Here is a 12,956-nt window from a genome sequence, read left to right as displayed (position 1 = left end):
CACAATTTCCGGTGTATATTTTACCATCAATCTACAAAATTTACTAAGTGGAACAGTCTTTTTTACGTGCTTTGCATTGTCATTTTAGAGAATGGTTCAATATTTTTAACTTCATCCTACAATACTGAATGAAGCCGGCAATTGGATCCGGATAAAATTTGACAGTCCCCCTCTAAACTATAAGACTTTTTATTTGAATCTTAGTATGTAAAAATCGCTCTCTTCTGCGTTTCGTCTTCGACTCTTCAGTGTGGTAGCAGTTTAAATTAAACCTGCCATCCCTAGCTAGCAGTTTTATTTGAACCGCCAAATAGACACAAAGTTAATCAGAGGAGTTAATCAGACGTAGAAATTGGTCTAATTATTTCTGATAGATTGGAGTGCGTTCCATTTTAGAGTTTTTGATCGCTCTCCTGGTAACCTTTACACAAATCGAAAACCTTTACACAACTCATTTTGTAATTCTGGAACCGGAGGTCGCCTCCAATAATATTTCTAAAATTTTTTACGAGATCCTAAGTCCTTTCATTTGAAATTGAGTTTATAAAGATCAGTTCAACTTCCCTAGTATTTAGCCTCCAAAGGACCGTACATAGTGATCACAAACTCAGAAAAGTAACGCCTTCGATTTCTCAGATATGGTAGAGCCAATTTTCACACATTTCACCCTCTTTCAAAGTACTGAAACAAAGAACTTTAAAACTGTTCTCGTAACTGAGTTAATGACAGTTCCAATTTGTAGATCATGTTAGTTGATTGTCAAACAAACTGACTTTGGTTATACCAGTTTCCAGTCTTCGGCTCCGGATGCACTGGAAATTATTGTTAGAAATTCCAAGATTAACATTGTTTAGTCAATTTTCATAAACTTAGATTCAAATAAAACGTCTTACAGACGCATTGGGGGATCCTCGATTGTATATAACTTTTGGTTCAATTATTATAGGGTGCTTTCTGTTATAAACAAATTTAAAACCTTCGTTTAAAATGATGATGCAAAAAGCCGCAAAAGTTTTTCGAAACACCAATACATACACTGGTTAGATAATGTCTATAGAAACCTTCTTCGACTATACCCGTTTCGAGATCCAATTTCAGAAGTATCGGAATTAGTGGTCAAAATTCTAATGTGAAATTCGGCTCAATTTCTCTAATCAACGATTACAAGAAAGGCATCATTTCACTACTAGGTAAATTAAAGCAAAGTAAAGTCTTGGCATTACATTCTTTTTGTGGAATTTGGTCTTTCTGTTTCAACAGACCTCGCAGCCGATTCTAAGGGCGTTCAGAATCATGGCTAGAACTACGATCCTATTGAAACTATGAATCCTACCAGGGACTCGAACATACGATAACTGGCTTGTAAGGCCAACATCCTATGCATAATATTTTTCCAGATCATATATCCGATTACGGAATAACGGGATAAAATATGCAATTGAACTCAAAATAATGCACAGGAATTTCTCGTTCGCCGAATTAGCGGAACCCATTTTTTATCAACTAACATTCAAATGAATAATTCCATACTACTGAAACCTGCTACGAAATTATATCCAGATTCGTTCTCCGGTTCCGGAATAATGAAATTCATTATGCATGAAAAAGACCACTCGATTTTTTCAGAATCTAGAGTACCTATTAGCGCAAGTTTAGATTCATATTAAAGCTTGCATAGTCTAGCTTCCTGCTTTAGAATTATATCCGGTTCAGATTTCCAATTTTATAGTAACGAATTAAAATCTATAAAAATGAATAACGTTGTACTCGGTTCTCTCGGAAACCACTGGAATAATTTCTGCATACTAGAATTCAAATAAAAGGTCATATGGTCCAATAACCCATAACTATTGAATTTTACCCAACTTCGACTTCCGGTTCCGGAGGAGTTGAAATGGATTAAAAGACGAAAAAAATGCAATAAATTTTGTCAGACTCTTCTGAACCAATTTTTGCAAACGTTGGTCTCATAGTCGCATAGCTTACTATGATATTTTATCCGGATCTGTCTTCCAACTCCGAAGTAATGAGGTAAAATGAGTGAAAAATACAATAAAGTGCGTTCTATTTTCTCGGAACTGGAACCATTTTCACATACTAAGTTCATTATCCCATAGTTTGCTGTTGAGTTTTGTCCAAATCCAAGTTCCTGCTTCGATTTGACGGGGTAATAAAGAAAAGGTCTTAGTATGTCAACGAACGATGATGAAGTTTATCCAGATTCGATTATCGGTAACGGAATTACATACTGATAAGTAGTAACACCACAAATTCCAGGGTGTGTTTCTTTATATAACTAAAAAAAAAGATTGAAAACCTCTGAATTAATCATAATAACCAAGTTCAGTTTTGTAAGTCAGGTTAGGTGATGGGCGAACGAACTAATTTGAGATGTTACCGGTTCCGAAAATACCAAAGTAAATTGAAAGTATTTTTAGCTCCACAGTAATAAGAATATAAAAGAAGAGAAAGGTATCATTTCATCACTTGGTGGACTCGAACAAATTTTGACGTGGAAAAATGGGTAGATATTACCCGTGAGTTGCACTAAACACAACTATACAATTCTGTTCCCATGTCATCAGAAATATGATCAGCAATTTGTGATACAATTTTCAACGGTGCAAAATAACCATGAATAAAATGTGATTTTTTTTACTGGTATCTTTTTAGCAACACTGTTCAAACATTAAATTATATTGATCGTTCTATCGATTCCAATAGGAAGAAAATCACCTTTCCATTAAAAAAAACAGGTTTTCTTAAACTTTTGGAAACAATGAGGAAAACTCATCACGCTTGCTTGCCTTTCTCGTACTCGCGACGACAGTTGTGAGGTAGTCAAGCACACATCAATTCCGATGTTCAACTAGACAAGTAAAAAAGGTAAACCATGACCGAGACACTCAGGTCACACAATCTACTAATACGAATAATTATCTATAATCGAAAGTGTGAAATAAGAATGTCAGTTTTATTCGTATTCACGTCCTCAAGTTATGTCAATGACATTATCCTTGCCCGTTTTTCTTTCATGTCTAATTTAAAATTGAAGTTATTAAAAAAATGGGAAAGCTCAGTTAGAGAAAATGTTTAAACAAAAATAAAAATTTTAAAATATTTGATTAAAGTTGTTATTTGCATTGATGAATTTATCTTTTTCAATTGCTTCTTTAAAATAACTACCCTTAAATGTTGTCCATGGATTCTGACGGTCCAACTTCGACAAATATTTCCCCTCATTTTATCAATGACGTATTTCATGTTGGCTTCCGAAGTAACAGTCATGGTAACATTATCCCTATAGAAGAGGGATCTAACGTAGGCTTTAGGTTAAAATCGCGTGACAAAGCTCACCTCTTTCATGGTTTCGCGTACAGTTGGCACGTGACACCATTCTGTTGGAGTACCACGTTGATCGGACTCAAATCTTCTATTCGGGTAAAATGTCCATTATCATAAAACGGCACAAATTTACAGTACTAATGATACAAAGAACAGACGTCCATGTAGAGAGGGGTTATGTAAAAGTGTATGTAAAAAAGTTAACGGATGTTTGTCAAAATTATCCCCAAACAGCAATTCGCCTTTGGCTCTTTCGTTTGAGCTTGCATACAATTGTAGTTCGTGCATGAGAAATAACTTGCAAAGGTGAGTTTAACGAATTTTCACTTGTTTGCTTTACACAGATTTTTTAATAAAATTTGTACTTGCTTAAATGTCTGTGTTTTCTGTGCTAAAGATTTGGTTAAACAAACATTTAGCCAAAAGTTAGTCTTGATATTGCAGATAACACATCACTCAATAAATCGTATGACTGACACACAGATGGCGCTATCGTTGTCAAATCCATATGACGTTTATGGAATAAGAAGTGAGTCATTTTGGTGAAGCTACGTAAGTTGATAGATCGTTGCTTCTCGATGAAAAAAATACTGCACAAGCTTAGCAAGCTGTTATCAGGACTCTGCTTTGTTGAAAAGGACCATTTGTTATTGGTTTGATGAATTTAAACGTGGTTCTACAGAAACCGATAACGGTGAACCCATTGTGTTTAGTTTCTCCATACTAAATCCCATACAAACTTTAAACCTTGAGCGCGAAAATACAGTTTCTCCGGTTGAGCTAAAATTTTGCATGGTGTTTATGGGACCCAAAAGGAAAACGAAAAGTTTGGTGGAGCGAGATAATAAACCTTGTCGTCTTGTTCCCATACAACTTTGTCCCATCCTAGTGAACATTCTAGTTATCCAGTTGAGATGTTTACTCCAGAAAATCTAATCAGAAATTTAAATTCAGATAACTGAGGCCATACTGATATTAGAAGGCAGTGTGTTTACAATTATGTTCGAACATTTGACCAAGAGAAAGCTATTTTCAAAGTGGGTGCCGCGTTTCAGAAATATCAGATCTTCAGATGTCTTAGAAGAACTGCAGATTTTTTTCGAGTGTAGATTTTTACAGATTTCCGAGTTTTTAATGTGGAACACATTTTTGTTTTCTATATAGGGGTGCACATTAGAAATTCATGAAAAATACACGTAGAAATGTGGTCAGGTTTTAAACAATTACAGCTCAGTCAATTTTGTATCAATTATTAATATTATGTCACCATTTGATTGGAAATATTTCTACGTATTGATTTAAATGTTCATAGCCATGTATTTTTAATTGTGTATCATTGAAATGTTGATTAATTATTAGCAGTGTCCTATTTTGTCAGCAAAAATTCTCCGGCATACTGGATTTCTATGCCATAGTCGACGGTTTTGAAGGAGTAAGCGATATATCAAAGGGAAAGCATTGCTCTGATTGGTCAATCGATGCTAAAGCGAAGCTGTTGGAAGCAGACGAATCTATAAATATAAGTAAAATTATAGCTAACGTTTCAGTCCTACGAGTTGCATGCTAGAGGTAGGCTGTAACTAGACACAGCAAGACGAAAAGTGCCATAAAACGATTTGAAGCTGTAATTGGTATGCTCAGATCTTGTGTCATGCAAGTTCGGATGAAATTCCATGTTATGTCGTTTCGCCTGAGAAATTGACAACTATCCCAGGGTAAATTTGGAGTGCATAAGAATTATTTCCAATTTATATAAGATGAACTCGATTGATAATAAGAAAAAGTTTATCGCTTCAACCGAAATCGCAGAATGGTTGTAATGGTAGAGAAACGCTATAAAAATAACTGCTTGCATACAAAACTTGAACACAAGCTTGACGAAGAGATGCTTTTTTTTTTTAAATAACTATTTATTGAAATATGAGTTGAAATTAAATTATTAAGATTTAAATTGGGTGTTCAGCCACAAGTGGTGACTTTTCAGCCCTATTATATATAATTTGGTTGATACCATGAAGACATCATTTGCTTACGCAATTCTGAGATTTTTGTGTAGGGAAAATTCTAAACCTACTTGTATTGTGTAATGGGGAAAAGGAACTTATATACTAACTTACTAACTAATACAGAGAGCGAATCGATTCAATTGAAGATTGCATCGATTTTTGTCGGAATTTGCTTATAATATTATGCGACATTACATCTAATGGTTCTATATTTGTGAGTCTGTGTAACTCATTTGTGCTAAACCAGGGAGGACGCTTCAAAATCATTTTCAGAATTTTATTCTGAATTCTTTGAAGCGTTTTCTTCCTGGTGGAACAACAGCTTGACCAAATTGGTACCGCATAAAGCATGGCTGGTCTGAAAATTTGTTTATAAATTAGCAATTTGTTTTTTAGACAGAGCTTAGAATTTCTGTTTATAAGAGGATATAAACATTTAATATATTTATTACACTTTGCCTGGATTCCTTCAATGTGATCCTTGAAAGTGAGTTTTTTGTCATACGTTAAACCTAAGTATTTAGCTTGATCAGACCATGTCAATTCCAAGCCATTCAATTTAAGAATGTGATTATTGTTTGGTTTAAGAAAAGAAGCTCTTGGCTTGTGAGGAAAGATAATTAATTGCGTTTTTGCTGCATTTGGTTTAATTTTCCATTTTGACAGATAATCACTGAAAATATTTAAACTTCTTTGTAGGCGACTGCAGATCACTCTTAGATTTCTACCTGTGGCTAACAGACTTGTGTCGTCACAGAATAGCGATTTCTGACAACCAACGGGTAGATTTGGAAGATCAGAAGTGAAAATATTATACAAGATTGGAGCTACGCTCGAACCCTGCGGAACACCGGCTCGTACGGGTAGCAATTCAGATTTATAATTCTGATAGCTAACCTGAAGAGTACGATCAGTTAAATAATTTTGAATCATTTTGATCAAATAAATAGGAAACTGGAAATCGGACATTTTTGCTATTAAACCTTTGTGCCAAACACTGTCGAATGCTTTTTCTATGTCTAGAAGAGCAACTCCAGTGGATAACCCAGAAGATTTATTTGATTTTATCATGTTCGTTACTCTGACAAGTTGATGAGTAGTTGAATGTTCATGACGAAATCCAAACTGCTCTGGTAAAAAAATTGAATTCTCATTTATATGAGTCATCATTCTCAACAAGATAATTTTTTCAAAAAGTTTACTGATAGAAGAAAGTAAGCTAATTGGGCGATAACTTGATGTTTCTGCTGGGTTTTTATCAGGTTTTAGGATAGCAATTACTTTAGCGTTTTTCCATCTTTTTGGGAAGTAAGCTAATGAAAAACACTTGTTGAAAATTTTAACCAGGAGTCTCAAGGCAACATCGGGAAGATTTTTAATAAGAATATTAAAAATTCCATCATTACCAGGAGCCTTCATGTTTTTGAGTTTCCTAATAATTGATTTAATTTCATCAAAATTCGTCTCAATAATGTCATCGTGTGATAACACTTGGGTTGAAATATGACCATATTTCAGTGAGACTTCATTTTCAATAGGACTCACAACGTTTAAATTAAAATTGTGAACACTCTCGAACTGCTGAGCAAGTTTTTGAGCTTTTTCACCATTTGTAAGAAGTATTTGATTTCCTTCCTTGAGAGCAGGAATTGGTTTCTGAGGTTTCTTAAGAACCTTAGAAAGTTTCCAGAAAGGTTTAGAATATGGTTTAATTTGTTCAACTTCTTTAGCGAAATTTTCATTTCGCAAAAGAGTAAATCTATGTTTAATTTCTTTTTGTAAATCCTTAACTATGTTTTTCATAGCAGGATCACGAGAACGTTGATATTGTCGTCGACGAACATTCTTCAACCGAATGAGCAGTTGAAGATTGTCATCGATGATAGGAGAATTTAATTTAGTTTGAGCTTTGGGAACTGAAAGATTTCTAGCTTCGATAATATAATGATTCAAATTGTCAATTGCTGTGTCGATGTCCGCAGAATTTTCTAAAATAGTTTCATGATCCACATGATTTTCAATGTGAGATCTGTAATCCAACCAATTAGCTCTATGATAGTTGAAAATAGAACTAATTGGATTAATTATAGCTTCGTTGGAAAGTCTGAATGTTACTGGAAGATGATCTGAGTCAAAGTCAGCATGAGTAATCGGTTCACTACAAATGTGACTTTGATCTGTTAGAACCAGCTCAATTGTAGACGGGTTTTTCACGGAAGAGAAACAAGTAGAATTACTGGGATGAAGAACTGTGAAGTAACCAGCTGAGAGTTGATTATGAAGTATTTTACCATTACTGTTATTTTGCCTACAATTCCACTGGACATGCTTAGCATTTAAGTCCCCTATTACGAAAAATTTCGATCGATATCTTGTAAGTTTTTGCAAATCGCCTTTAAAGAAATTTAATTGTTCGCCGGTGCATTGGAATGGCAAATATGCTCCAGCGATGAAATAAATTCCATGAATGGTTTCAACTTCGATTCCCAAGCTTTCAATAACTTTAGTATTGAAAGAAGGTAAAATTCGATGTTTAATTTGCCGTTGGACAAAAATGGCAACTCCACCACCCATTCCAGTAAACCTGTCAAATCGATGAACCACATAATGTGGATTACTTTTCAATTTTACATTTGGTTTAAGAAAAGTTTCTGTCACAATGGCAATATGAATTTTGTGAACTTTGCGAAAATTATAAAATTCATCTTCACTCGATTTCAAAGATCGAGCATTCCAATTTAAAATATTCAAATAATTATTTAACATCACTGTTAAATTTTAAATTCATTATAATATTATTTGCAAATTTCCATCCGATTTGAAATGCTTCAAAAAGTGATGAAGTCGAATTCATTTGGATGATCATTTGAAAAAGTTGATCTTGTAGGTAGATCATTTTATTTTCAGTTATATCGCCTAAATCGACTTCATTTAAAGAAGCGAATGGCATTGAAGGAATATTTGTAGGTAGACTGCCATTAGAAGAAGATGATTTGGCCGGTCTACCTATTAATAAATTGTTTTCGTTAGAAGAAGAACTGCAAGGCGGTCCTGTGTTTTGATTATTTTCATTAGAAGAAATAGGTGATAGATTTCTACCTAATATACCAGCATAACTGACATTAGAAGAAGATGATGACGAGGTCGATCTACCTGTCAATAAATTGTTTTCGTTAGAAGACGAATTGGCAAGCGTACCTGTTTTTTGTTTCGAAGAAATCAGTGCCTTAGAAGAATTAGGCGTGGCATTTGTAACGTTTTTTTTTATTTTCAGGTATGTTCTGTAAATTTAAGGTCGTTGATTTGACTTGTTGTCGAAGCGAACGAGCGTTTAAAATTTTTTCCCTGACAGGACATTTCAAATAATTGGATTTATGATTTCCATTGCAATTTGAACATGAAAATTTATCAGTGGTTTCATTCATTGGACAATCGTCTTTCGAATGCGATTTACCACAATTCAAACACAGTATATCCATATGACAATTTTTGGTTCCATGACCGAAGCCTTGGCAACGACGACATTGCGTTAAGTTTGCAATACGATTATGCCGTTTATAATGTTCCCAATGAATTTTAATGTGGGAAATGAAACGTACTTTTTCTAAAGTTTTCAAATTGTTTACATCACTTAGATTGAAGTGTATTAGGTAAGGTTCATGAGAAATTCCAGAGCGTGGTTTAGAAGTACCATTCGCTCTTTTTTTCATAAGTATTACTTGGGAAGGGGCAAAACCAAGCAATTCTTTTAGTTCATTTTTAATTTCATCAATACTTTGATCATTTGATAATCCTTTCAAGACAGCCTTGAAGGGTCTGTCTGATTTTATATCATATGAATAAAATTTATGAAGTTTCTCGGACAAATATCGACCGATTTGAAATGAGACTTTTACTTCCGGGAGAAAAGTAGAAAGCTCAGTACGGAATGCTTTGAAGTCGGAAATCATCACCGTCACTGGTGGCATAGATTGATGTTTCTTCCCAGAACGACAAGCGTCCATTTTGGGAATTTTTGAAGAATTTTCTTCTATGTCGCTACAATCGGATTCAGGAAGAATCTCGTAAATATTGTTAGACGGCATAGGATCAACGGAAGGGAAATCCGTCCGTTGTCTTTTATTTTTACATTCAGATTCTATAAGATCGTGAATGTTATTAGAAAAATGTTGAATAACGGATTGTGATTTATTCCGTATTGAATTATTTTTAGCCTTAGGCTTGTTGCCTTTCCGGTTGGACGCAGGCATTTTTGAAATTAATGAAATTTTAAATTAAATTAACTAGGCTAAATTAGTCTTCGATTAGACTCCTAGCTAGCCTTAAAAAAGGCTGATTAATTTCTTAGTCACTCTAATATCACTCTTTGTATCACTTAGTCACTCTAATATCACTCTTTGTATCACTTAGTCACTTAGTTAGTGATTCAGGTAGCCTTGAAAAAGACTGAAGCCTTGAATCAATGAAACTCTAGGTAGCCAGAAAAAAATTCCAGGAGCCAAGAGCTATACGCGTGCGGTGCGAACGACTGTTCAACACCGACTGAAGAGAAGCTTAAATATCGATATCCGTATAGTGTACAATCATATAATTGCATAAATTTGGGCTGTTGGTGTAATTTCGTCGGCTACAAAACAAATAAAATTCACGACAAATAAAGTCTATATTCTGGGTTCGCGTGTTCGGTTTTGGTTCCTAATAAAGTTCAATCTAAGCAGACTCTCGTGCATTTGCGAATTCAAAAGTGTGACGATTGATTGAACTGTTTGATTGTAGATCATTAAAAATTTTGGTTGCCTTGTTCCACCTCAAACGGCTCGAACAACCCCATAGGGCTGATCCTTGTAGTTTTTTTTGAAAACTCCCAATCACCGTAGTTTTTGTCGATGTTTTGTAGATTACCGATGATTTAGCAGATATGAAGCACGCTGTAGAGAGCTTTTTTGTTTGCTAAACCTTCAAAATGGAGTACTTTCATGATCTATTTTGTATTTTGCAGACATTTTAAATTTTAACCTGGCATCTCTGCCGCGTTTGCTCACAATTGATCAAAAATAACAATGTGTTGATGATTTGGAGCAGTGTTTGGCCATGTTTGCAAGTAACAAAACATATGAGACAATGGATGAAACATGGATCCATTACTTCACTTCGGAATCAAGTCATCAAAGTAGAGTACGTCCGAAGCGTCCAAAGGCACAATAGTCAGCAGGGAAGATTATGGAACCAGTATTTTGGGTGAGTAAGGAAAAACAATCAATAGCGAATACTACATAGCGTTTTTAGATCGATTATATATAAAAAAAAGAAGAAACTACCTCATATGTCGAAGAAACTGTTTCACTTAGACAATGCACCGATTCACAAGTCGATGGCAACGATGGTTAAATTGAGCGAATTGCACTTTGAGTTGCTTCCCAATTCACCGTATAGTCCAGATCTGGCCTTCAGTGGTTACTGGCTCTTCTCAAAAAAATAAAAAAAAGTTCGCCGGTAAGAAATTCAACTCGAATGAAGAAGCAATTGCCATGTCTGTTCCAGGCAACAGACAAATCCTTCTACGAGCGCGACATCGATAAGTGAGAGAAGCGTTGGAATGATTATATTGTCCTTGAAGGAGATTACATTGGAGAAAAGAAATTGACTTTTGGCAAAAAAAGAGTTTATTTGTTAGTTAGTAAAACGACTTCTACTCTAGAAGTTAATTAGAGTGTTAATTTTGCGATGAATAAAGCACAGCTTTGGTATTACACATTCTTTTGTGGAATTTGACCTTCTTTTCCAACAGACTTCGCAGCCGATCCATAGCGTCTATATCCATCGCATGGCTGGTGCTACGATCCTACTGACACACTAAGAAACGTTCCAGTTCGGGGCTTGAACATAGGAAAACTGGCTTGTTGGACCAGTGCTATATGCATTGAACCGCAAATACGTTACAATAAATAAAACCGACCCACAACTTGGTGGCATAACTTGGTCAACAGGATGATGTACGCCGTGATGCATTCCCGATCAGATGCACATAACAAAATCATAACACAAGTATATCAACAGTTGATATATATAACAATTTGTGTTATTTTGAGATATTTAACAAATGAAAACAGTTGAAAATTAAAACTTATTATAACAATATAATAACAAAATCTGTTATGTTCTTTTACTTTCATTTGCAAAACACATGATAAAGTTCATTAATTGGAAAAATGAGTTCTTCCGTTGCTTCAAATCGAAATATAATGATCAAAATTTCAAAGAACTAAATAAATAAACCAGATTACTCAATAAACTAATCATTTAATAAAAAAAATCATTTGAAAATTTTGGATTAGAACGATGCTAAAAGTTGGCTGTAATAGTTTTTGTGTGTTAAATTTTCTATCTAATTTATTACAACTATTGTTAGAAATTTCTGTTTTCGGAGTTCCGTAGTTATATCAAATTCAATAATAATTGTGATACAAACGTTTCAAAATCTGCTACGATTTTGTTCCCGTTATTACCATCTGATCGGGTTACCTCAGGCAATATATTAGTAAAATTCTTTTAAAAGGGTAATTGGATGGAATGTTTCTTTTAAAAAGTTTATTGGTAGGAATGACCAACTGCCTTTTGAATCCAAAAACTTTCAACACAGCTCAGCGCCATTCCTGGGTCGTTACTCCTAATTTCAGGAACGATACACGATTATATTCACCCAGTAGAAAACCTGCGTGTGGAAGTTAGGTTTTCTGAAATAGGGGCGATGTAGTTTCTATATGGTCACAAGTACTAAGTGATAAGTTTCAAATGAAGCGTCACTATCACACAACATCCCAATAGCATATTCAAAAAACTTCCGATCGTCACTGTAACCCCGGCGTTCATACTCAAAGCACCCAGCCTGCCAGTAGTGGCCATAAATAGTGACCAGCAGTCAGCCGGTCAGTAGGCGGATTATACGAACTGAAGAAACCAAGATCCAACGAAGGCTCGGTGCTAGTGTGAACGAGAGTGAGAGAGAGAGAGTATTATATATATGACGAGATGCCTGTCGACACGCTACTGCCGACGTTGTTGCACAACGTTGTACGACGATTGTGCGGATCAACCGAGCGGCGATTCGAAGGCGACACCAAACGACAGCACCGCCGCGGTGCGAAACGAACCCCCCCTGTGGCGGGTTACTGTACACTACACACACCGCACTTTAGGCTAGCAAAACAATCCGATACGAAACGAAACCTACATCGGAGATCGTGGGGTCACACGCGGGGTACGTTTTTGTCACTTCAACACTCCAGTCCAGTCACCAGTCGTGGTGCAGGCCGGCACAATCGAATCGCGAGATGTTATGCTAAAGAAGGTCGGAATAAGACTGGAGTAGCAGAAATCAATTCACTTTCGATTTCGAATAAAAGACGGAGGCTGAGCTCTGGTTTTCATTTTTTTGCATCTCGAGTCCGGCCGGAGTGGATCACGCGCGCGCGCTGAGCAATAGCCTGAGAGTTTCGACTTGGAAACTGAGATGTTGTTTATCCGTCGGCCGCATGCATGATGCATGCAAGCCCCAAGCTTCTTGGTCTTGGTCGCTCAAGCGTGGCGGCTGCTGCTTCGGAGACG

General features: G+C 35.6%; 1 protein-coding gene across 6 annotated transcripts in view; it reads right to left on the bottom strand.

The window, feature by feature from the left end:
- Positions 1–12,723, bottom strand: part of LOC131434549 (uncharacterized) — a 157,993-nt gene extending 145,270 nt beyond the window's left edge. For 3 of the 6 annotated variants that reach the window (XR_009230345.1, XR_009230349.1, XR_009230350.1), the window contains exon 1: positions 12,583–12,722. The gene's annotated coding sequence lies outside the window, so the exon portion shown is untranslated. Of the gene's footprint in view, positions 1–12,578 lie in introns of all 6 variants that reach the window. The other 3 variants (XR_009230348.1, XR_009230346.1, XM_058601370.1) reach the window with 3 other exon arrangements.
- Between the last annotated feature and the right edge of the window lie 233 nt (positions 12,724–12,956).

This window comes from Malaya genurostris, chromosome 3 (genome assembly GCF_030247185.1).
Source record: "Malaya genurostris strain Urasoe2022 chromosome 3, Malgen_1.1, whole genome shotgun sequence".
Taxonomy (NCBI): domain Eukaryota; kingdom Metazoa; phylum Arthropoda; class Insecta; order Diptera; family Culicidae; genus Malaya; species Malaya genurostris.
The sequence above is the reverse complement of the archived record's forward strand: the minus strand, read 5'-3'. Positions and strand labels throughout refer to the sequence as shown.